The sequence below is a fragment of the Arvicanthis niloticus genome, unplaced genomic scaffold, assembly GCF_011762505.2.
Source record: "Arvicanthis niloticus isolate mArvNil1 unplaced genomic scaffold, mArvNil1.pat.X pat_scaffold_197_arrow_ctg1, whole genome shotgun sequence".
Classification (NCBI taxonomy): domain Eukaryota; kingdom Metazoa; phylum Chordata; class Mammalia; order Rodentia; family Muridae; genus Arvicanthis; species Arvicanthis niloticus.
The window spans coordinates 53,075-80,414 of NW_023045832.1; the positions used below are offsets into that span (position 1 = coordinate 53,075).

Genomic DNA, 27,340 nt, shown 5'->3' on the forward strand with positions numbered 1-27,340 from the left:
TTGCCACAAGGTAATACAGCTCAGCAAACAAATGGACTTACAGTTATATGTAGCCATATGAATCAGACTCCATAATTATATTTAATGAAAGAAGTAAGAGAAACAATAAAATGCACTGTAATTAATGGCAAAATGTCTACCTTAAGATGTTATGGACTATAGTCAGTAAATGTTATAGGATAGGAAGAAACATAATTAATTATATATTAACTGGAGAAAATAACAGGAACAAAATATAGATTATCTTTATTTCTTTTCCGATAGGTTCCCACTATGTAATCCGGTTGGTCTTGAACAAATGACTCACCTGTCTTCATCTATCATGCAATGAAATCACAGATGCCTTCTGCATGTCCAGTTCTCCTGTTTACTATGGACATGCTATCATGCTTGTACACATATGTCAATAATTACCAAATTGTGTGCCTTAAATATTACTATTGACACTGTAATCACTTACACTCCAGGGAAGAAATAGAAGAGGAAGATGATGAGAAAGAGGAAAAGAAAGTCTAAGAATGCAATAAATGAGACCATAAATTAATAACTCATGATTTTAAGGTAAACATTATTTATATAAATAAGGGTGTGATTAGATTAAGTGAAAATTTTATATTTTGATTTCATTATATACAAGTATTAAAACATTTAAGATCCCATAAACACATATATATACACACAAACACACACACACACACACACAATTTCTTTTGTAAAATTTCTCTGTATTTTGACTTCCTTTTTGTTGAGACTCTTTTGTTCTTGGTAATGTTCCAAACTCCGTTTCAGTTGTTATATTCTTAGTTTAGTTGCATTTTAACTGCATTGCAGTGAGTTCTCTTAAGCTGACAGAAATACACTCAATCAATGATTTCGAGACAGATGGAAGTGGTCTTAAAATTCTCTGTAAAGAATTTTTGAGAGGTCATTGTGACCAGAGATCAGATGTCCTGGACATTATCCAACAGCATCATGTGGAGTCAGCCACACAGGGAAAGAAACCAGCCTTTTTATTCTCTTTGCTTCTTAACATTGGAATGAATATTCTGATACTTCTTACACTGCAAACTGTTGAGACAATCATTAGTTGTGATCTTTGACATCTTCAGCCCGAATGTTAAATATAATGACTTATCTCTCAATAGTTTCTTCAATTCAAATTTACTGTGTCCCTGTTGAAAAGCATTTGAGTTCCTTCTACATTTTTTCTTTCATCTCTGTTCCAATTAAATACAATTTAATTAATTAGTTATTGTAAATCAAGATAGATCTATTTATCTCATGCTAGTCTTGAGTTTAAATGTAGCAAAATATGACTTAAATGACTGGTCTCCCTTCAGCTGTCTTTCTAAGGCTTTGTTTTAGGAACACCCCTCCATGTACATTTTCATGCACTACACAGCAGTGTCAGCACAAGATGTGATGTCTCATTTTGAAATGACTACTTTATAGTTTCTTTTTTTTTTTTTCTGTCCATTAAAATGTTGTTGTTCCTTGAATTAATTGCCATCTACCAAAGGAAAAAAAAAAGTTTCTCTCTCAAGGGTTGAGATGTGCACTAGTTTATGGGCATAAAGACAAGAATTTAGGATATAGTTTATTAATATGTAAATTTGGTATAATAGAATTAGGTTTATTCCTTATGGAATACATCAAAAAGTGTTTGATCACTCAAATAACGTTCGTGCTACTATTATACCAATAGGCATATCTTTAAGATCTTCATGGATACAACTCATCCAATCTTTTCAAGAGTATTGGTTAGAAAATATTTATGTGAAGACTGGGTAGATGACAATTCCAATGTTGTTTTAAACGTTCAAATTTTATATACTTGACAGATTGTGAAAATAATATTCATATTGTAAGAACAACAATAGTTTTATAGAAGTTATTGATATGATGAACAATTCGGATACAATGTTTAAAAAGTGAATATATTTAGGTTTTTATTGCTAATATTCTGGTTTAGAGGCATCCAAACCAGAACTTTACAACTTCATGACCTGGGAATCTATCAACCATCTTGTTTATAAATTCTGTGCACTGTGATTCAAATCACAGATAAGAGTCTTTGGAAAAACCAAAGGATAGGTAGAGCCAAGAAGTCATGAGAAATGTGATCCATCCCTATGCCTGGAAGTTGATGCCAATTTTCTGCTGAGATAGCCAAAGTATAAGTAGAAAAAACCAATGTGAAGTCCTTCCTTGTGATCTGGAATAGAAAGACAGAAAAAAAAAGGAGGAAAAAAAAGGTAGATTGTTTCTCCTGTGACCTACTCTCAAATTCACAAAGCAAGGGTTTTGTTCATCCTCCTTACCTTCTGTGGTAGAGCCTTCTAATTGTTCTTCAGGTGTAGATTTTCTGTTATTCCTGGTTTTTCAATGCCTTATGGTCACAATGAAATCTAAATATTGTGATTAAATTATAATTAATAGAATATAGTTACATAAATATATACAGTATTTTAAGGCATAATCTTTAATCTTTGTTTTAAATATATATTTTATGTGGTTATATGCTATGTGTTTATAGTTGCCTGGGGTGGGGTGCATCAAGGCATTGATTTTATCCCCTGAACTGGGGTTGTAGGCGGTCATGAGGTGCTCGATGTAGGGTTCTGGGAACCTAACTCCAGTACTCCTGGAAGATTGAGGAGCAGTGTCCTAAGAGTGATGGAGACATCTCTCCAGCACACAAGCTCTTTAAAAGACCTTTGTTTTATCTTATTCTATCTTAACCAGAATATAATCATCTTTGGGGTCACTCTGAAATCACCTGTAGATGACGGTTGTCCATCATTGGCCTAGATTCTGAATGTACTGAAAAATTCTTCTGACATTTTAGCTAATGTTGTGTGAAGAGAGTTCAATTCAACTTAAATTAATTTTTATTTTACTGTCACAATAGTTTTCTTATCTTGTATTTCTAGGACAGCAACTTAAGAAATTAATAACTACGTATATAAAATTTGCAAACATTAGTTTCATGAAATAGTACAAATTTACATACAACACGAAAATCTCTAAACATTCTCATTGCAGATATGAATATGACACAATGACACCTTTTGTAGATTAAAATTTTTCTCAAAGTTCTCAGAAATGCTTTTATTCAAGAAACTGTGTATTCATTTAGAAGAAACAAAGTAATCTGGGTTGGGGATTTAGCTCAGTGGTAGAGTGCTTGTCTAGCAAGCACAAGGCCCTGGGTTCATTGTTCAGCTCTGAAAAAAAAAAAAAAAAGAAACAAAGTAATCAAATACTACATAAAATTTTACCTAGAAAACTCAGTAATACAAAGGAAAGAAAAAGTAACAAATTAATGTGGATTGTAGAAATAACTAAAATGTCAGAAGTTGTATAATATTGGAACTAATTGGAAAATATAAGAAAATATTTGAATACTACCAAAAATTATAAATTATAAATATTTTCTTAAAATTATAAGAAAATATTTTATACAAGAGTAAATTAGAACATACTTTAGAAGATAATGAAAAAACATTTCTTAATAGTACAAGAAATACATGGTTTGTACTCACTGATAATGGATATTAGCCCAAAAGCTCTCAATACCCAAGATACAACTCACAGACAACATGAAGCTCATGAACAAGGAAGACCAAAGTGTGGGTGCTTTGGTCCTTCTTAGAAGGGGTAACAAAATACTCATGGGAGCAAATATGGAGACAAAGTGTGGGACAGAAACCGAAGGAAGGGCCATCAAGAGATTGCTCCACTTGGGTATCCATCCCTTGTGCAGTCTTCAAAGGTAGATGCTAATGTGGATGCCAGGAAGTGCATGCTGATAGGAGCCTATATAGCTGTCTCCTTACAGGTCTGCCAGAGCCTGAGGTAGATGAAGATGTTCACAGCTAACCATTGAACTGATCATGGGGTTCCCAATGGAGGAGTGAGAGAAGACTTAAGGAGATGAAAGGGTTTGCGGCCCCATGGGGAGAGCAACAATACCAACCAACCAGAGCTCCCAGGGTCTAAACCACCTGCCTGGGAGCAAATAGGAAGGGACCCATGGCTCCAGCTGTATACAAAGGGGAGGATGACAGTGTCAGGCATAGGTGGGAGAGGATGTCATTGGTCCAGTGAAAGCTGGATTCCCCAGTGTGGGGGAAATTGTGGGTGGGGAGGTGGGAGTGGGAGGGTGGGTGGGGGTATATCCTCATAAATAGGAGGAATGGGGATGGGATGAGGTTCCTGGGTAGGGGGGGAAACAGGGAACTTGGATTACATCTGAAATGTAAATAAAATATCCAATAAAAAAAGTAAAAAAAAAAAAGAGCACAAGAAGTTATAGTAAATAGAGATTTGTTGTATCTTTCTGTCAGAGTAATGATTATGTAATAATGCTTTTGTTTCTTGAATCAATTTATAATACAAATGACATTAGTATCAAAAGTCAGTGTCTTAAATAATTGCGAACATCAGTGATTGAAGAGGCAATTTTAAATGACACATCTGCAATATACAGCAGGAATAAACCTTAAAGCAAGATATAAGTGCAAAGTATTTACTTATAAATTTGTGAAAAGTTACCACTAAAAACTGCCATTTTCATATTTATAATTAGCCTTGTTTCCCAGCAAAACAGGTAACCAAAGTAGTAACAGCTATGGAGAGTGACACTCAATTTTAAGTTCTTGTACAAGATATGGAAGAAAAAGATGGAACTGAAACACACAGGCAGTGGGTGAAAAGAATGGAAAACTAATTTTAGGTGGTCTAAGAACACATACATTTTATAATTATGAATGATCATAATTATAGCTTTAGCTTTGAAGAAAAGTCTGGAAATCTCCTTTGAAAGTGTTGAAGTAAGAAACATTGTTGCTTTAAATGGAACTGTAGGAAGTACAGAATCAATTCATTTAATTTAGTTAGCAGTAACAAATCAATTTAACAGGCATATGTGATGAATTATATAAGACTTCCTTCACATTTTAAAGACAAGCTAAGTTGTTCCCCTATCTTCACAAACATGCAATGTCTATTAAAGAATTGGGCATGTTTCTGGAAGGGCAGAGCTTAGTTCTATAAGACAAGAGCATGAGTCGATGTTCAACAGCAGGGAAAAGGAAACATAGTCTGCCTAATGTACTGTGCCTTTACTTGTGCTGAGGAGAAATAAAGGAAACAGTCTTTCATTCTTGCTAAATTATGTTAATAACCCAATTCAATTTCCTTGCGTTTTAATCAAACGTCTTTAAGCTAAATTTTAGCTAAAACAAAGTATAGTTTTCCTTGGCTAAATGGATTGGACCAGAAGACCACTGGTAGGGACTTTGGTTCCAGGAGCAATGGAAATCTTCAGTGCAGAGACAGATCTGGTGCCATTGCTTCTTCTTGTGAAAGTTTGTGGGGATATACATAGTCACAAGCACAACTACAAAGAGATCAATTAAAATGATGTGTCAGATATGGAAAGAAATGCTTCTATTGCACATGTCAATGTTAATTTTTTCAAAGATATGAAGCAGAAGTAAAAGAATCTTAGAAGTTCCCACCATTGTACTATTCAGGAAAATACATCAGACTATTCAAGTTAATGCATGACTACACTTAAATGTTAATTTGTCAAAAATAAACAGCCCTACCTGTACAGTAGTTGGAGAGTATATATTGATTGATTGATTGACTGATTGATAAATCAATTTTCTTTACTTGATAGAATAAAAGCACTTTCGCTGACTGAGGTGCATCTATTTGATGGCATAGTTCTAAATATTTTTATAATCACACATTTCTAAGCACTCCAACTTTCTGTCTAATTACTTTGGCCATTTATGTAATTTCTTATAAAAGCATACACTACTGTTTTTTTTTTTACATCAATTTAATGATAAAAGTGCAATGATTCTTCAAATAGAATTTTGAAAAGTATTTTTTATGATAAACTTTTAATTAATTTTTGAAGGGAAGATGCTGCATTGCTTATTGCTTTAATTCCTAGTCACCAGAACAGAGCTCACAAACATGAACAAAATTAAGTATTCAAAAGTTAAAAGAATTTCCTGAACATGATACCACCATTGTACTCGTGAAGTTAATTGCACAAGACCTCCATATGATTGGGCATGTCAGCAATTTATCATAGAAGGGCAAGTACTACGAGGTCTCACTACTCCCTGGAAACATCTTCTGAGTTAATAGTTGCTGGAGAAAGAAGTGTTATTTTCTTCAGTGTGATAAATGCTGGCAATTTGTCCAAGCTTCGATAAATAACTTCCCACACATGCTCATGCAAGCAACCCTAATTAGACTCAGTGGGTCACACACACAAAGAGTGCCTGGAAGGAGCACAGTGACTTATTGGTATTAGAAAAGTTTCAGTGGGAGAAGGAGTAGAAGAGAAATAGTAATGAGAGGTCAAAACCACTAAAGCTCATATACCTCCATGAAACTGTTAAAGAACACAAATAAGAAAATAAAAATATTCTGATTTAATTTCCAGTGGGAGGTAAAATTCATTTTAAGACTATTTGCTGTTGTTAACATTATCACTGAAAAAGTAAACATTTCAAATTTTCTCAAGTCTTTTTACTATATGGTTTATTGACAATACTCAAAAACAAATATTAGGTTTAACTTATTTTGGAATTTAAATAGGATATTTTTAAAACACAAACTGAATGCTCTATATTTCCTGTACCTCTAAAAGTAGATACCTTTTTTTTTTTTTTTGCTTTATGGATGCGCTTTATTTTGAAGAAATATTACAACATATAAAACTACATCAAGTCTCAAGTGCCACCTGCACAGTGACAGATCTGATAGGATACAGAATAAAAAAACAAAACAACAACAACAACAACAAAAAAAAAAACCTTAAAATTCAGAATGCACAAAGTACTACACGGTTTGGTCACAAAACAAACCTCATACAAACAGCCTAGTGTCAGCCATGGCCACAGACACTGAGCACAAGAGTTCAAATGATGGGGCTCAAAGGGTTAGTCATTGCACATGGGGCTCTGGGTGAGAGCACTAGTCCTCCGTCTGCAGCCTCCTCCTTTACTTTAACTGCAGCTGAGGCACTCTCCTGAGCGCTGGCCAGCAGGCAGAGCTTAATCTCCAGGCCAATGGCTTTGGCCAGTGGTGGTGGCACAGCATTACCCACCTGCCGGTGTCTGTCCAGGATGTTACCGAAGAACCTGTAGGTGTCTGGAAAGCCCTGGGAGCGGGCACATTCCCGCACGCTCACGACCTGGTGCTGCTCTGAGTGGAGCACTCGACCCTGCTTGCCCATGGGCTCACGTCGCTGAAGTGACCACAGCTTCCTCGTCGCTACAGTACAGCAGGTTGATGTCAGCATGGTAGGTGGCCTGGATGGACTTGTGGGTGTTCTCAGGCCTGTAGAACTTGTACAGCCTGATCTTGATGTCCGCCTTGTTGACCTTGCCTTTCTTCTTGCCACAATGGATCTCTTTTATTCTGCTGATGCGATAGGGTTCTGGAGCGCCCAGGTTGCTCCCTTTGATGTAGTCAGAATACTTGCGGTAATGCTCAGGGTACAGGTTCTCATTCACAGGATCGCTCTTTGAGCGTTTCATGGGGCTGGCCACTTTGATATTGAAAGTAAAGGCCTCAGGAAGCAGGTACACACTGTCCCCCAGTCGGTAGACAACACCATTCTTGGTGATACAATTGCAGTAGGCCCGGCCATCCACCTCCTCAAGTTGCTCCAGGACCTTGGGCATTTCTTTTTGCCTCAGCTCAGCCAGCCGGATACTTTGTGCTTGTTGTCCTCTGTCGGCTGGGTCTTGGGTGGGGATTCAAACCTTGCGTACTCCTGGCAGTACCAGAGCTGGTAGAAGTAGGTCTTCCCATCCTCAGCCCCTGGCAACGTGGTCTCAGGGTCCATGCCTCCCTCCATGGCCCAATTCTCAGAAGGCGCCTTGTAGATGACTTTAACCTTGCTGTGGGTGTAGGAAAGCTGCATGTTCTCACACTCGCCCACCAGGAACAGCTCCAGGGGGTCGGAGGTGGCTCCTAGGACTGTCCGTCCCAGCACAGAACCAATGTGCATGGAACATCTGGCCATTCTTGTCTTCCCACAGTGCTGTGACCCTGGCAAGATACAATGGTTTGGAAGAATCGTCTGGAATGACGGAGACACAGTCGCCCACCTCCAGCGTAGATGCTCACCTTCTGATAGTAAGTTCTGTTCTCTTCAATCTTCACAGGCTTCCCAAGCCAGGAGATGCGATCCTTATTCTGCTTCTTCTTCTTCCCTTGATTCAACTTTTTGGGTGATGGCATCTCTGGCACATCATCATTGGCTTTCTCGTCATTGTCTGTCTCCTTCACAGCCAAGTTAGGACACCTCCTCTTGAGGCAAGCCTGCTTACTCCGTCCAGTGCCACCAAATTTAACCATATCTTTGCACGCATTGCACTTCCCACACTCAGGCTGCTGACAGACCTCACAGACGCCACACTGGCGGCACTTTGAGGCATTCTCCTTGTCCTCCTTGTCATCCTTCTCAATCTGCTCTGAGAAGAAAGTGTCAAAGATCTGATAGACCAGCTTGGTGGTGGTGGCTTTTGTGGGAGCTTTGTCCTTCTCCTTGTTAGAACTGATGATGTTACGCCTTGATGCTCGCCTCTGTCCCAGGGAGACACCAGCCAAATGGATCAGGGCTCTCATACAGGGAGACAGGAAGATGGGGGTCTCATCGTCGTCCTTGGCTTCATTGTAACTTTCCACCTGGCTCACCACAAACTGGGCGAGGCGTAGGAGGGAGTCCTCTGTGAACCAGTTCACATTAATAGTAGAAGGAGAGACAGTGGTCTCGATCTTATTGATCAGGTCCTCATAGACGGCATCAGGATTGCTCTGCAGGAACTCAACCACAATCTTGCTGATGTAAATTTTCTCCTGCATCAGCCCAAATATTGGCACATACTCCTCACTGGGATCCATCAAAACATATTCAGCAAATGCGGTGGAGAAGCCAATCAGCACCTTCTCGCCGCTGTCAAAGCCGCTGATCCACCACTGATTGATTAGCCCAAGGTTTTTGCTATTAATTCCACCTTCTGGAGATGGATTTCGTCATGAATTGCTTTGGCACAACCAGAAAAGTAGAGTTCAACATTCTTCTCAATAAGACCAGTGTCGAAGGGACACAGATGACCTCGACTGCAATACACACTGAAGGAAGTGAACTTGTGCATGGGAGAGTTATCATAGGCATCAAACCAAGACGAGTCAGAGTCATAGATGGACAGTTTCTCACTGGTTAACGTCTGGGGTTCATCCACAGCATCTGCAGGGTGCTGCTGTACTTCAGATCAGGGTCATCTAGGTACTGGCCACACTCAGGGCACTTTGGGGTTGACCTTTGGAATCACACTTTTGTTCTGAGCCGATTTTCTCTCCACACTGCTCTGTACAGGAATGGTGAGTGGTTCCAGTTTTTTACGTGTTGTTTTTCATCTCTTCTCCTCCCTTTCATCCTCGTCTCTGTCCTCAGGAGTCTCTGGTGCTATCTGCTCTGGTTCTGCTTCTTTGGGTCTCCTTCTGGCGGCTAGATCTCTGGGTTGGCTTCTGGACCTGGAACTTCTTTTATCCTTTTCTTCGTCATCGTCCATGTCCGGCAAGTTCCTGGACTTGCTTCTCTGTCTGGTTTTTCACTTGACCTCCGCCTCAATGCTAGCTCTCTGGTGTGACGACAAAGGCTCCTGTCATCTTCCTGTTCACCTTGCTCTTCCTGAAACAACTGGGATCCCGGCGTTGCTCCTTCTGGTTTCTCCACAGAAACTTCAGCACCACGCTCTGTGCCTGCAACTCTGCGTTTCTTATCCTGGTCTCTCTCCTCTACAACAGATTCATCTCAGTCTCTCTTTTCAGATTCTTCCTTGGGTTTCCGTTTAGCAGGGCCCATTCGTGAAGTGAGACGTGATGGTGGTCTGCCTGGTGGTTCTCCTTGTAGCCACCGAACTAGACGAAGCTTCGACTGCATGTCTCGTGTCCTTACAAGTGGCCTCACTGTCCGACTTGCTTCTCCTGGGTCCCCGAGGCTTGGGCCTGGATCTTGGGGATCGGTTTGAGTCTGCCATTTCTGCTCTCCAGGTTGGCCGGCTCCCGTTGGCAGGACAACCGTTGGCTTTTTGAGAGAGAGAGTGTTCCGTTCTCCAAGGACAAATCCTTATTTAAAAGGGACTTGACTTTAGCCAGGTAGCCTTCCTCAGACAATTCCTCTTTATGTAATTTAGTTTCCAAGTCACGTAACTGGCTCTTTATTTCTGTTTGCAGGAATTCATGCAGTAAGTTCAATTTCTCTTTCACACACTCCTTTTCTGTTAAGCCATCTCTTTCCAAGTCTTTGAGCCTTTTGGAAGTCACAAGCCGCAGCAGCCTCTGGTCACAAGCAACAAAGAGTGGCCTAGATACCTATTTTAAATTTTAAAGTAATCTTTTCCTGGCAAAGTGAAGCCCCTGATCAACTCAGATTTCTAGGAAGCAAGCTGGAATTTGGGGATTGTAGAAGAAAATTTTCTAATCTTCACTTTCCCACCTGGAAAAATGAAAATACCATCTATGTCAGAAATGGTTGCAAGGGTTGGGCAACATAAGTATTAGGGATGGCTTTGCTAAGTTTTATATGATTCAGGACAGTGAGTATACAGCCATATATTGGAGTCTGGGTTTCACACATCAGATCTTACATCTATGGTATCTTCCAGTGGCCATTTTCATTGCTCCAATGCTGTCTGAGGAGTATTGCTTGATATCACACAGTATAGTTTTAGTCTTTCCCTTTTTATTCTTTAGCTTTGACATAGCTGGCTTGAAATAATAATTGCCTTAGTGGTCATTGCAAATGTTATACGTACCTAGCGTATTAAAGGCTGTGATATTCTTCCTGTGGAGCATCTTTTGGGTATATGTCCAGGAGTGATGTAGCTGGTTATTCAGGTAGAACTATTTCCAATTTTCTGAGAAACCACCAGAAAGATTTCCAGAGTGGTTGTACAAATTTGCATCCCACCAGCAATGGAGGACTGTTCCTCTTTCTCCACTTCCTAGCCAACGTGTGCTCTCATCTGAGTTTTTGATCTTAGCCATTCTGATTTGTGGGTAAATGTTAGTGTCATTTTGATTTGCAGTTTTCTGGTGACTTAGGATGTTGAACATTTCTTTTAAGTGCTTCTAGGCCATTCAAGGTTTCTTTGTTGAGAATTTTCTGTTTAGCTCTGTACCTCATTTTAATATTGGGTTATTTGATTTTTTGGGAGTCTAGTTTTTGCATTCTTTATATATTTTAGATATTAACCATCTATCAGATGTAGGGTTAGTAAAGTTATTTTCCTATTCTGTAAGTTGTCACGTTGTTCTTTTGCCTTATAGAAGATTTTTCAGCTTCATGAGGTTCCATTAAGGGCACACACTCCACTATGCTCATAACAGGCTTATTCGTAATAGTCGTAAAGTTAAAATAACCAAGATGTCCCTCAATTGAAGAATGGATACAGAAAATGTGGGTCATTTGCACAATGGAATACTGTTCAGCTATTTAAAATAAGAACATCATGAATTTTGAAGGCAAACGGATGGAACTAGAAAATATCATCCTGAGTGAAGTAACCTGGACTCAAAAGGGCATGCATGGTATATATTCACTGGTAAGTGAATATTAACCAAAAAAAAAAAAAAAAAAAAAAAGTAGAGAATACCCAGGAAACAATTCACAGGACTCAAGGTTAACAAGCCGAAGGGCCCAAGTAAGGATGCCTCAATCCCAGTTGAGAGGGAAAAGAAAGCACTCTGGGAGGGAGACATAGGGAGGGATGGACTTGGGTGGGAGAGTGGAGGGGGAGGGAAAAGGGGAACACGATCAGGTGTTGGGGGATGTTTTAGTCAGGATTTGTATTCCTGTATAAAACATCATGACCAGGAAGCAAGATGGGGAGGAGGTGGTTTATTCAACTTACACTTCCACATTTTTGTTCATCACCAAAGGAAGTCAGGATTGGAACTCAAGCAGGTCAGGAAGCAGGCGCGGATGCAGAAGTTGTGGATGGATGTTACTTATTGGCTTGCTTCCCCTTGCTTGCTCAGCTTGCTTTCTTATAGAACCCAGGACTATCAGCCCAGGGATGGCACCACTCATAATGGGCCTTTTCACCTTGATCACTAATCGAGAAACTACCTTGAGAAAATAACTTACAGATGGATCTCATAGAGGCATTTTCTCAAGGGAGTCTCCTTTTTCTGTGATAACTTCTGCTTCTGTCAAGTTGACACACAAAACCAGCCATTACAGGAGGGGTACAGAACAGGAGTACAGCCCTGAAGGCCAGCAGAAAGAATGGAAACAGGCAACCTTGGGAGGTAGGAGTTGGGAGAACCCTGTAGAATGTACTAGAGACCTGTAAATTGAGAGACTGAGGACTCAAAGGGAGGGACCTTAGATGAAATGCCTAACAGTGGGAAGAGGGAACTTGGAGAGTCTACCTCCAATAGAAAGACAGGGCATCAAGTAGAGGGATGGGGTTGCCAGAGTGAAAATCTCTGGTGCAGAATTGTTTCTGTCTAAAAGAACTGAAGGAACAAAAATGGAGAAGGGACTGAGGGAAGGGAGGTCCAGTGACAGGCCTAAATTGGAATTCAGCTCAAGGGGAGGCTCCAAGGCTTGATGCTGTTACTGATGCTATGGTATGCTTACAGGCAGGAGCCTAGCATGGCTTTCCTCTGAGAGTCCCAGCAAGCAGCTGAATGAGTCAGACACAGATATTCAGATACACGGAGACTTGATGCGCCAGGGAAGGAGGATGCTGGAGGTGTGGGGGTAGGGGAACACCCCATCAGAGAGACAAAGGAGCTGGACGGAGGTTGGGGTGAAGAACTCTGGGAGTGAGGACTGGCGGTGCCAACATTTGGAATGTAAATAAATAAAATAATTAAATTTAAAATAAGAAAGAAAAAATGAAATTCTTCCTGTGAAGTCCTAACAAAGTATTGAGCTTATTAGGAAATTATGAACATTCAGTTAATTTTTTATTCTCTTGATTCTTTAGCTAAGAAAACTTTAAGTAGCCGATTTCAGAAGACTTTACATTAAGCACAGATGTAAAAAGAAATAGTCTTACTGAGCATTTACATCAGGTTTTGCTAGCACATTATACATCAAAACTTATAAGTTCGATTAATTATTGATTTTCCAGTGAGACAATTCATGTACTTACCTTCTTTGTAATGGGTCTCAGAGAGTTAGCAAGTATGCTCCAGGACTGAACTGACAAACTCTATCTCTGAACCTGGGTCTGCACACTTCATGAGGCTGCCTTCTTACCATTTGGTTTGGTCCACAATAGAGAGATACTTGACATTTAGATGAAGATGTAAAAAAGAAACAGGTTGATCACCATTGTCAATATCTGTAATTCCTCCCCAAGGGAGACCAAGGTATGAGACTCTAAACCTCAAAGCCAGTGGGAAGTGCATAACTTCACATGAATATCTATGTCTCCACATACCCCAATAAAAGGAAGCAAACCCCAAAGATATGTTTCTAAGACTGAATCTTAGGCTTTATAATCCATTAGTGTGTATAATTGGGGACATGGAATAATGCATATTACAGGAAGAAAATTGTCTTTTATTTTTTAAGAAAGGAGGTCAATTAAATTCATAAGTAAGAAAATTGTGTAATAATATCAGCATTATTTAAGCTACGTATTTATGCAGTTGGAAGAGAAAACATCTCTCCTACTCCCAGGTATCATTCATTTTAGGATTCAGGCCTTTTACTCTCTTCCTTAAAAGGGGACGGATTTTGTCCTGTCAGCTTGCTCCATTGGTTTTCCTCTTCCCAAACATTATAACCAGAGCTGTCTCTTAAACTTTGTGTTCATCTCTCTAGTACCCATCACGCACTGACCTGTGATATTAAATCCAATAGTTTGATCTGTTCACATCTCTATAGTTTTAAAGGTGAGGTATTCGAGGGTAACACATTAAGAACATGTTTTATAAAATATTATCATAGAACACACATGTGTTAAGATATAAAGATTACCACTTAAGAGAGTCTAACATGAATGCATGCAACTGGATGAAGGTTGTTTATAGGATTAGGATGGGAAGAGCAGCAAAACCAGCTTTGAGACAGAGTGGATTAATAACAATTATTTTAAGGCAGTGGTTCTCGAACTGTTTATTGTGACCAATTTGGCAAACGTCTATCTCCCAAAATGTTTACTTTACAGTTCATAACAGTTGTAAACTTACAGTTACAAATTTCAACAAAATAATTTTATGGTTGTGGGTCACCACACATGAGGAAATTTTATTATAGGGTCTCTGCTTTAGGAAGTTTGAGAACCAAGGGGCATATGTGACTTAGGTTGGCCTCACTATAAGCTCTGATATAAGGATTAAAAGATTTAAAAAAAAAAAGCCTGGATTGATAGAAACTGAGGTACCTTTTAGTAGCAGTAACAACATGGAGTAAAGTATGTACTTCAAGAGACAGAAATACTATTATATTAATAGTAATGTTAAAATATCTTCCTTGATACAGCAAATAAAGTAGCAAAACCATTAGAAAAGGATTGTAAAGGCTATTTAGAATAATATGTGATGAATTAAGACTTTGAAAAAGGAAGTAGAAGGAATGCAATAAACAGAAATTCTCATTACTAAAGTTTTAAAATCTGTTTTATTTTATGTCCCATATTAGCTGCCCCTTTACCTATACTTTCTTTGTATTTGATAAATCAAAGCTTCCATATTTTCAAAGGAAAAAAAAAAACAAATTTTGCTTACAATTTTGGTATCAAATTGTTTTCATATTAATGTGGATCAATTCATCTGGAACTATTAAGCTATGTAACACTTAATTGTCATGACTTAAGATAGTTCACTTGAAGATGCCTAAGTAACACAACCTTACCTACAAGACATAAGTAGTTTGAAGAGTAAAAAAAAAAGTATTAAATTAAAAATATTTCAAAAGTACTGGGAAAGTGTCAGAACTTGTAAGGATGGAGTTGGGTGAGAAGATGTGTTATGAGAATCTTCCCAGGAAATAAGACAAGAGCTTTGTTACCTCAGTTTCGTCCAAAACATGGAATTGTTCTTGAAATGTGCTTTATGCTCATCCCAGGTGTAGTGGATAGATGTGACTTTACTTCACGTTACTTGTTATTGTTGATGTTGGCATGACATTCAATTCAATGGGTAAACTATCTTTTTATCCTTCTGTGGAAAACACGTTTTGTCACATGTAGGTTGTTCTTGTGGTTGTACACAGCTTCAACTCATGAGTACTTAACTCATGTTGGCTTTCTAAGCCTCAGTGTATGTATGGTCTGAGGCTCTGGGTGAAGATGGCTGCTGCATGAGACCATGGTGTCTCCTTTATTGACTCCACTCTCCCAGGTCATCTGCCTCTAGAGCAGTGACAGAAGAGAGCTTTGAAACTTCTATTCCATAATGTCCCAAACAATATGATTCCTTTTTAGATAAAAACAAACAGATAAAACTTTTGTTATTTTGTTGAAGATTATTTTGTTGGTGTATTACAAATATCTTTCCCCTTTGGATCTCTACGTGCATGTGCTTGTGGGTGAAATGGAATGTTTCTCTTCAATAATGAACCAGGTTGTTACCAAAGACATGAATAATGGAAGAATGTAAGCCTAGGACAGAAACACAATTGATGCCTTTTTTCTTGAAAAGGCATTTTTTTTTTTTAAATGTAACCCTAAATATGTGCAATTAGGTTTCTTTTCCAGCAGGAAACAGAGGGGAAATAAGTAAAAATATCCAAAGTTCATCATTCTTCACTTTCTGAACTTATGAAATTCATAAGTACATAAAACAATCCTCAAATCTATTAAGTTGGCAAGGTTGGCAGGTTTATGCCATTTAAATTTTTTAGAATGTGACAGTTTTGAAGCTATTATTGAAGTTGTATACACCTAATTAAATTCTCCATTTTCATGTAGAATCTGTCAGGGTGTGTACATCTAAATGTGTGTGGCTCAGAGTTACAATATCAAGATTAACTCAGATTTACCTTTAGAATTGCAACAATAATATAAAATGGCCTTGGAATTTCGAGGAAAGAGAGACTAGTTTCTGCAAGAGTGATCATTGGTAATCATTTCTTTAGCTTTCCTTATCTTTTTGAGCAAGAACATGAAAAGAAGCAACAATCTTGCCAATAGATATAGAGGAACCATTTTGGTTCCACTTGCAGATTACTCTAGACTGAATATTGAAACTATTAAAAAGAGGAGATATATATGAAATTATATCTAATTACAGAAAGACATAGACAAACATTGCATGAGTTTACTCTTCTTACATTATAAATACGTTGATTTCATAGAATTTAAAAGAATATAATGTTGAGAACCAAGTCATCATTAGATAGGAACAAGAAATTCTGGCATCCCTTTGTAGGGCAGGGTTAGTGTAGGTGATGATGACATACTGGGAGTTTCAAAAAGACTAGGATAATGAGTTTTAAGTATTCACCATAAAGACATTAAAAATAAGGAGGCATGTTGGGAAAAAAGGGCTGGTGATCCAGGGTTCCTCCCGCCATGCCATACTGTGGGTACCCGGCTGGGAACGCTCTGGGTTCCTCCAGCTGGAAGTTGGGCCCTGCTGCTCATTAACTAAAGCCTCTCCCTGGCTCCTCACAGTTCCTCATGGCGGCGCGGCCCCAACACACAAGGAAGCCCTTGGGTTTCCAAAACTGGTTTATTCACCAGTGGATGAATCTGGATGCATATCCTCATAAACCCAGGATCGACCTGAGTTAAAAGGGGAGGAGAGAAGGGGAGAGGGGCTGGGGAGGAATGGTTAATGGCTCCACCTCTGGCCTTTAGGTACCTCATTAGTATGTAAATCTCTCTAGGACCTGTTCCATGCCCTCCACCTGTGTAGGTGACTGAAGGGGTGAAGATGGAATGGAGTTTAGACCTCATGTTAGGCCCAACAGAGGCAGACACTTTTAACCTTATTTAAACGTTATACAATGTTTACTTACATTGAAACAGTAGATGAAAGAACACCATCAATATGTGTAATTAGTTCTTTGTGTGGCGGTCAAAAGTACATTTTAAAAATTCTTATAATGCCAGCCTGGCGAGTTTTCGCTTGCTCTATTTTGATGAAATTATCTACATGAACATGTATGTAATTAAAGAGCAACCTTTAGCACTCAATAATTAAAATCCATTGGCTTTGTTTTATCCTAATTTGGCTATTTTAGAGAAATGGAGAACCTTCTTAGATGCATAGATTTTCTTTTCCTTTGGTTATTTGACCTACTTACAAAAGAATCATCATAGACTTATAAATGTACTGGACTAAGATCCTCATAAATCTTGTTAAAATACAATATACTCATACCAGACCATTTATATATGCTACTGAGTTCAGATATACTCATGGTAGTGCCATGAATGAGCATTGCAGGTCATACCAGAAAAAAAAATGTATTTGATTAGATATTATAATAAAAAGAAATAGGTACTTTCCAAGTCTATTAGTGTATATCAAATACCATTACTACATTAAATTTCTCAAATAGGTTTATCAGAGCATGCGCAACCATAGACACAAATTTCCTTTTCCCATTTTCATCTTATGGTCAAACTTGTAGCACAAGTATATTTGAAGGTAATGCATGTAATAAGATAAAAATTGACATGTCATTCATCTAGCAGATCTTTTTTGTTGTTGTTGTTTCATTTTGTTGTTTTTTGAGACAGGGTTTCTCTGTGTAGTCCTAGCTGTCCTGGAACTCACTCTGTAGACCAGGCTGGCCCTCAAACTCAGAAATCCACCTTCCTCTGCCTCCCAAGTGCTGGGATTAAAGGTATACTCTACCACTGCCCGGCTTATCCAGCAGATCTTAATCTCAGGAAGTGATATCCTTGTGAGAAGAGACATCAGAGATTTGATAAGATAATCCCAGAGAAATATCACATGAGTATATAGCAGCCAGATATAGGCAAAGCTGTTAGACATCACTGAAAACAAAATCCTGAATGATGTTTGACCCTCGACATTCATACCCATCATCCAAAACTGTAATAGCCTGGTTATTTATGTTCTCGATTGTCTAGACCTTTTTGTGTAAGCTCAAACAGATTATAGTATCTATTACCAGTCCTTAAGAACTAATGATGCATCATCAAAATCGTGTGTGTTTGTGTGTGTGTGTGTGTGTGTGTGTGTGTACTGCAGAACAAATTACAAACAGAGGCAGGTTATGAGGGAAGGCTGCCTAGTTACTATTGCCCTGGAATCAGCTGACTCAAAGGACAATGCCACCAGACCAGAATGCTGCACCAGTGCTATCCATTTTAAACATATGTCAGGTAGAAACTCTGCTCAGCAAATATCTCTTACTTTTAAATAGGCAGTACTTTTCCTTTTAATCCATAATGGTTAAGTATTATTTTCTGTACAATATCTTCTATAAAACCTGCTAAGCTCATGTTTAAAATCTCCTTACGTTGGCGTCTTTGAGTATATTTATAGTTTACTTCACACACATTCCTAATGCAGTGTCATTTTATTTATCTATTCAAAGATACAATTTATTATTCTTTAAAGATACCACTGATAATTTTTTAAATTAACACTAACATGCAGACTATTTAAAGGGAAGCCATTGAAGGTAGAACTCTTTGTCATTGGTTTATTTAGTACATTAATCTTTATTGCCTTTCTAAACTTTGTTTTTAAATGTTTAGTACAAAGAAAGGGTTGAAAGTAACCTTCATTGCTTAAAATGCCCAACTGAGTTTGATTAAATGGCAGAATTAGTCAAAATAGAAGGATAAAGACTCAGGATAAGCATATTTATCTTTGCACATGCAAAAATAATGTTCATTCAGATAATGTGTTTGAGAAATAAACTATAGATGACAACAAGGTATTTTTGTCAATCATATCTTACAAAATGTTTCTTAAGTTTGATTTCATTACCTACAGCCTACCACACTTATGAATCCTGTGCTTTTCAGGTTGGGACCTTCTTGAGAGCTCACTGTTTCTCTGTTTTGTCTAGTGTTCTCTGAGGAAACCAATTGCAAATCCAGAAGAATAAAAACAGGTTGATTTTAAGGACTCATTGCACTATTAACTGTTATGCAAATTGTTGCAGTCAGCAGTCAGCAGTCAGAAGGTTGAAGACAGAGCGCCCACCATTGTTCAAGTGTGACGGATGGAAGTTTGTAGAATTACCTCTTGCTTGAGTACATCAGTTTTGAGCTCTACTCACATTTGTAACTGAGTAGATGAGGTTTGACTTTATTAGGTAGGATAATTTGCTATGCCCAAGGTTGTCAATTCACTTATTTGTTTGACTTAAATACATTTTGTGTTCAGAATGTAACACAGGTAACTATGCATTCTGTGTAAAAATTCTAATACAATTTACCTGTGCCACTCCAAGGATCATTAACTAAAATATTACTCTTTTTTCAAACTATTCTCTTATTGACACATAAAAGTTGACATTTGTTTGGATCTGTCCATTTGCCATGTATGTATAAAAACATACAATACTCTATTGCCTTGATTTTCCTTTTCTTGTGGCTGTGATAATAGAAGGAGCTTAAGAGAGAACACATTTATTTCAAGTCATAATTCAAGGATTCTGTCCTTTCTGGCAGGGAAGTGATGGCAACAGGTGCTAACAGAAGCTTGCCACATATATCAATCAGAAAGATGATGAATTATGTGGCCTTGAAAGTATAGCTTGGTTTTTGGCTGGGTACAGGCCCGACCCTGATGGGACAACAGCAGGTGTTCAGCCAAGTCCCCAGAACCTAGGTTCCTGACACGTGTCCAAGATCTCCATTGACCTGTGCTTTGCAGCCAAGTGTAGGGCAATGCAGCCCCTCCCAGAGAGGTGTCTCCTAACACAGGTAGAGGGTATGACTACAGGCCTCAGCCTCAAGAGATTTCCATATTAATGAGATACCTAAAGGCCAGAGGGCATGACCAATTAAGTGACCCTCCTTCCCCTCTCTCTCCCTATTTAAGTCAGGCCCGCCCTGACCTAAAGAGGGTGCATCCAGACCATCTATTATCTGCCATGTTAATAAAGCTCTTGGAACCCTGGACTTTCCTGTGTCATTGGGGCCTGATGTTGTGAAAAGCTTCTCAGCATTTTCCACCATGGGGGCTGCATCTTTAAACACCATGCCTCTCTCTCTCTCCCCTCATTTCTCTTGGCGTGAGAGCTGGCTGCGTGCCCACATGCTCCTCGCCTCCATTCTACTGCAGTCTCCCTGTCCACTCCATAGCCCTTCTCCAGACTAAGTGCACTCCCTGCCCGGGGGTGCCCTGATGGCTTCTCATAGCGCAGAGCCTGCCTGGTGCCACATGGAAGGAGACCAGTCAAAACTTCCTGTGCCTGTGCGTGTTTTTGCTGCTCTACCAGAGGAACTACCATGCAACGCAACAGAGATCCAAGCTTGCGTGCCTGCACACAACACGTGAGCCATCATTCCCTCCCCCCCATTCCCCCGCCCACCTGGCAGTGAATAATGAGTTTATTTTAATGCTCAACACTGTATATGCATGTCGTCTAGATTCCAGCCAAGGAACAAGGAATGGCTCCATTTATATTAGGCAGGTCTTTCTTCAATCAGCTGCCTGATAATTCTAGGTTTGTCAAGTCAAATATGGTCATTATCACCTCTATACATTTATATGATACTAAAACTGAACTTTTCCACTGCTTGTTTTTATTTGAAAATGTATAAACCTTTCTAGTTTCCTATTGGTATACACACACACACACACACACACACACACACACACACACAAAGTGTGTGTGTGTGTGTGTGTGTGAGAGAGAGAGAGAGAGAGAGAGAGAGAGAGAGAGAGAGAGATCAGTCTGCATATGTCCAAGCATGCACACACATGAGAAGTACATAATCTACTATGACCATTTAGTGTTATGCAGAGCCCTCTATGTCTCTATCTGTCTCTGTCTCTGTCTTTCTGCCTCTGTCTCTCTGCCTCTGTCTCTCTGTTTCTGTTTCTCTGTATGTGTGTGTTTGTGTGTCTGTGAGTGAGAATATAGTTGATCACAAAGACATGATAGCAGAGAGAGGAAAGCATGATGATGACATACATCTAAGAGCTCATTTAGAAAGTTCAAAAACTAAAAACTAAATAAATGTTAAACCTATGTGATAGTTTGAAAATAGCCCCCATAGGATCATGGGAAAGGCACTATTAGGATGAGCATCATGTTTGATTAGGTATACCCTTGTTGCAAGAGGTGTTACCGGGGTTGGTCTTTGAGGTTTCAAGTGCTCAAGCCAGGCCCAGTGCCTTTCTCTTCTTACTGACTGCCTTTCTGGATTTAGAACTCCAGCACCATGGCTGCCTGCTTCCCTGCTGGCCTCCTTCCCACCATGATAATAATTGACCAAACCTCTGAACTGTGAGCCAGCCCTAATTAAATGTTTTCCTTTGTAACAATTGGCGCTGTGATCCTCGTGTCTCTTCACAGCAATAACAACCCTAACTAAGACAACATATGGTCCTTCAATGGATTAACTCTCATGTTAATTGTGAAGGAATGTTTCATAAAATTGTTAGGTCACCTCATTGGAAAAGGGTTTCTGTAGGTCTATGTGGAAAAGATGCTTGTATTTATTACTTACTTAATTCTCTCCAGACTTGATGATTTTAGCGAACACGTGCAATTATCTCCTTGCTTAATATTTTCCATTCTAGAATTCTTCAAGGAAAAAATTGTAAAGCAGCTTATAGGTCCATTTATGACTCAGACTGCTTTTGTGGAAAAACTAACAGTTTTCTCAAAAGCAACAACATTTGCAGAAACGTATGTATAGAGCACTGTAAAGCCAATGTATATAAGCATCATCACTGGAGAAGCCCCTGCATCTGGGAAGCACAGGTGCTTCCCAGCTGCTTCTTTCCTTATCAAAACCAATTCTTTCTTTTGATATGGCATTAACAATTTGTAGAAAAAGTATTGCTTTGTTCTAAAGAGATGTTAGTTATCACGCCATATTAGTGTTGCTTTGCATGGATCTCAGTGTCCTAGGTGAGCAGGTTGATCTTTTGTGACGCTTTACTTTGAGCTTCATCTGGACTGTGCCACTTGGCATTTCAGTGGATGTTACTTGGAGTATTCCTGGAAAGGCAACTTTGGATGCGAGCAATAGTTCTATCAGTGGACACTGAGTAAGGAATAGATGAACTCATGTTGCAACCAATCAGTAATCAGCATGACAATGACATAGAACAAAAGTGGCTTTCCTGAAGAAAGTAATGTCCTGGCCTGTGGTTGTCCACTGCTTTCTTTCCTCACTATCTAGCATGGTCATCTACTTTACACATTATTAATTTACATAGTCTTCATAACTATTGCAGCCAACCCTTTGCTACTTTTTCCCACCCAGTTTCAGGAATTGATTCCTTAAAATAAACATTTCTGCCTTTCTGTATATGTATCAATACTTTGATAGTTTTTTTCTCTCTGAAGAACCATATTATTCAGTAATATTTAAAGTTCATATGGTTTGCTCCTGATAGTAAACAATTTTGAGCATTTGTTATTGCAAAGGTGTAAAGCACTATTGCCTTTCCTACTTGTTTTAGACAATAGGTGATACTAATTTTTATTTGAGATAGATCTGCTATATTGCTGAGACTGATTTCAGCTTTGTGGGCTTTAAGCAATTCCCCACTTCACAGTAATTGGGGCTATTGACATTTACCACAATGACTATGACTATTTACTCTTTTATTTCTCTTTTTAAAAATTTATTCTTCTCACATCCTGACCATAGCCTTCCTCCTCTCCTAGTCCACTCACAACCCCATGCTCACTTCCCCTCTCTACCAGACCCATTGTGCTTTTCTTTCCTTTCTGAAAAGACCATGCCTCCTACATATCAACATACTATCAACTGAACACAGGATAAAAAGGTGCAGTAACACTCGGTATAAACCCTTATATCAAGGCTGGATGAGGCAACCCAGTATAAGTCAAAGTTTCCCATGAGCAGGCAAAAGAATCAGAGACATCCTCATCTCAGTAATTAGGAGTACAATATAAACCTCAAGCTAAACAACCGCAGAATGTATGCAGAGATCTTAGCTTAGACCTGTGCTGGCTTTGTGGTTACCAGTTTAGTCTCTGTGAGCCCTGCAAGCCCTGATTAGTTGATTCTGTGGGCCATATTCTCCTCCAGTTACTAACACTTACTGAAAATGTACATAAATTGGGCATTATATCCAATCCTTTGAAATAGTATTATCTCTAGCAGCGTCTTAGGACATTATTGTTGGTCAATGTCACACATTTTCATGAATAACTTGTGTCAAGAATGATTAAGTAGTACTTTTCAAAGATAACGAACTGATAAATGTGAAATAAGGATTTGAATAAAACTTAACAGATCATTTTACTTCCCATATTCAGAAAAGGTCATGTTTCATAAAACACATCCAAAAGACATTTGGGAGCAGTATTTTGTACCGTATAACTGCAAAAACAGCCTACATGTCCACTTTTTTTTGTGGATTTGTGTGGTACATGCATGTGTTCACATGTTTGCATATTTGTGCAGGTGTGTGCATACAAATGTGCTTCTGGAGACCAGTGATTGATGTCAGATGTTGTTATCTATAATGTCTGCCATATTCCTTTAAAGTGTCTTTCCATTGAATGTGGAGTGGACCAGGCATCCTCCTGTCTCTGCCTTCACAGAACTATGGTTACAGCTATGTATGTAGGTGCTGAGCATCAAGCTCATGTCCTCTGTCTTTTAACACCATCACTTCACCAAATGAGGTTCCTTCCAACTCAAATACTTTATTTACTACATAATAAACTTTGGAAAAGGTATTTAATTTATTTGTATAAAATTAATTTAGCACAGTTCTTATGTGGATTTTTTCCCCCATTCATCTGAAATACAGTGTCAATCATGTATTTTTTTATTCTCTCTACCTCAGTGAATGTGTAGTGTGGATTATTGGTTTGGTGACTTCCATCTTAGCTCCATCACCATGGTGTTTTCTGTAATAGTGGTCACAGTGGTAATAATAATTTCAAAGACCATTGGTTATTCATTCTCTTAATCAATTTCTTTCTTTCTTTCTGTCTTTCTTTTGTTCGTTCATTCATTCTGCCTGTCTGTCTTTCTTTTTATCTTCTTCTCCTCCTTCTTGTTCATCTTTTCATTCAAGTTTAAAGGTTTTTTTGGAATAATCATTTTCCATTCACAAGATTTCCCCTCTCCTTTTCACAGCTTTACCTAAAACCTTTTGTTATAATTTCAGTTTTGGAAAAAGTTTTTCATAAACAGCCAATGGTCAATATTTAAATGTTGGAAGTTAGTAAGTCTAACATCTAACTTCTAAGAATATAACACCCCTCCCCTGTTATGTGAAATCTCAAAACTTTTATCAAATTTTGTGACTCTTGTTTGTAAACTTTAGTCACAAAGGCAGATGGGTGAACTATATTGGACCAGTAGATAATAGTCTCCATATCATGTATCCTTCCTTCCTTCCTTCCTTTCTTTCTTTCTTTCTTTCTTTCTTTCTTTTCTTTCTTTTTTCTGTCTGTCTGTCTGTCTGTCTGTCTGTCTGTCTGTCTGTCTGTTTTTTGTAGATAAAGATTCATTGCATTGTTAATGATGACTATGAACTCATAGTCATCTTACCTTAGCAACTCTTTTCAGATTACAGGCCTCTGGTACCATCCCCAACTACAAAGTACCTTTATAATTAATACTTTGCTAAGTAATTTCAAATCTTTTCATGACTTTAAGTTCAGTCTACAAGTAGAATTCACTGGCTCCACGCTAAATTGAATTGAAGGTTGTCCCTGTCAATTGACAATTTAGTTCTTCATTACTTTCAGTGTTGGAATATCATGTGTTTTTATTCATCCTCTATCAAATTCTGATGCTATTCTATAACCAGGCAATTATAAGCAAACTAAAAGGAAGTTTCCTAATTTTTACATTGCAATTTAATAAAACAATATGGTATCAACCATTCATCTTCATCAAAATATTGTATCAGTAATTATGTTCTAAACAATGACAGTCAGGTCACAGATTGATCAATGTTGTTCATATTAGGCAATTTGTCATTGAATCAATCTAGGTTATGTAAATGAACAAGGTTATTTTGAGGATAAGTTGAAGGTATAAGGAAATATAAAACTAACATTACAAAGTGGGTCAGAACACAAGAAACAATTAACAATGCTTAGATGGAAACAAGAATATCCACCAATATTGCTTGACACTCATGCGCCATCAAACACACACCCTCTCCCCCCCATACACAAATTCTAACATTATATAAAAAATTATGTAAATGTTTATAAATCTATAGAATGTTGTGGAAGATAATTAGTATCTTTAATCTTTCTATAGTATTGTTTGATTTTTATTATAAGTGTATATTGTCTTCAACTACAAATGGATCAAAAAAAAAAAACCTCAGCATAAAACTCGATACACTGAAACTGGCACAACAGAAAGCCAATGTATCCATGAAGTACCTGGCACAGGGAAAGAATTTCTAAACAGAACACTGTTATTACAGGTACTAACATCAACAATCAATAAATAAGACCTCGTGAGACTAAGAAGCTTCTGCACAACAATGGACACTATTATTCTGACAAAATGACAGCCTACAGAGTAAGAAAAGATTTTTGCCAACTCTACGTCCATTAGTGGACTGATATGTAAAGAACTAATAACACAAAAACAGGCAAAAATAACACACACACACACACACACACACACACACACACACACATATGCAAACAGCCCAATTAAAAAATAGGGTACAAATTGAAACAAAAAATTCTGAAAGGAGGAAACCCAAATGACTAGGAAACACTTAAAGAAATGTTCATCATCTTTAAGTCATTGGGAAAATGTAAATCAAATCTACTTTGAGATTTCATCTTACACCTGTCAAGAATTACTACAATAAATAAAACAAATGACAGTTCAAGCTAGTAAAGATGAAAAGAAAGAATAAAATTATGCATTGCTAGTGAGAGTGTACACTTGTACAGATACCAGATAAATCAGTGTAGTGGTTCTTCAGAGGAGGGGAATGCATCTTCCATTAAGGTGCAGGTATACTACTCTTGGAAATATACCTAAAATACACTTCATCCTACCACAAAGACATGCTCAAACATTTTAACTGCTGCTCTATTATAAATAGAAATTGGGGAAAACACACATAAAAACTAGATGTCGCAGAACAGAAAAATAGATAAAGAAATTAAGCTACACTTATAGAATGTATATATTCACTTTTATGTGGAGATTGGTAGTGAATAAATCAGTGAAAAGCAAGCTACAATTCACAGAAAAAGAAAATTTAAGTATAGAGGAAGGAACTAGGTGAAACAGATAGACATCATTAGAAAAAAAATGGAATAGCTTGTTGCAACGGGCTCCACTCTACCTGGCTTGAGACAAAAGACTTAACAATGCCTAAATAGTTACTAAATTGTGGCCTGCTCAGCTCTGCCTGGCTTGGCCTTTCAAAGGCATACGCCACCACTGCTCAGCTTCAAACTGCCACTTCGGTCTTTGGGTCAGGGTCTAGAGAGAGAGAGAGTGGGGATAAGGGGAAGAGACACAAGGAATAGAGACAAGACAGAAGGTCTGATCAAGTCTCTTTTATTGAAGGGAAATCTGGGGTATTTATACACTTTTGCCACGCCCCTTGTAGGTGCGTGGATATGATGTAAGCCTTGGAGGCGTGGCTAGCATGTGGATAGCTGCTTTCTAGCCGCTTTCTGCTAAAAGTCGGCTCCCAACAATAGCTAGTTATGGTTGGAACGAAGGCTAGATCAAATGAAGATGATATTGGAAAGTAGGGCAAGAAGGAAATATGGAGTGAGATAGCAGAAATTAAGAGCCAGTTATGGGATAGTGGAAACCTAAAACATTACAAGCTTCCTAAATATATGAACATATGAAGGTGATCTAAATGAAATCACCAAATAATGAGGGAGACACAGCCCACCTGGCCACCTCTTGTCACAGATGAAAATTCTTTTATTGGGATTAGATTAAACCTAATTGAATTATTGGCCAAAGAGACCACATGGGAATCCCCAAAGGACCCAGGCTGTTGCCAAAGTCATAGCTTTCTTTCTTCAAACTTTCAGCAAGTCTCCATTGTTTAATTCAATACTTACATAGCTCATTGAACATGGAGAAGTTGAGTTGGTGCAATTGTAAAACATGACTAAGAAACACTTAAAATAATATTCAACATCGTTAAGTCATTAAGAAAG

General features: G+C 38.3%; 1 pseudogene; it reads right to left on the bottom strand.

Moving 5' to 3' along the window:
- Positions 1-7,026: 7,026 nt before the first annotated feature.
- On the bottom strand, positions 7,027-20,455 carry LOC117701704 (DNA (cytosine-5)-methyltransferase 1 pseudogene; annotated as a pseudogene).
- Positions 20,456-27,340: the final 6,885 nt, after the last annotated feature.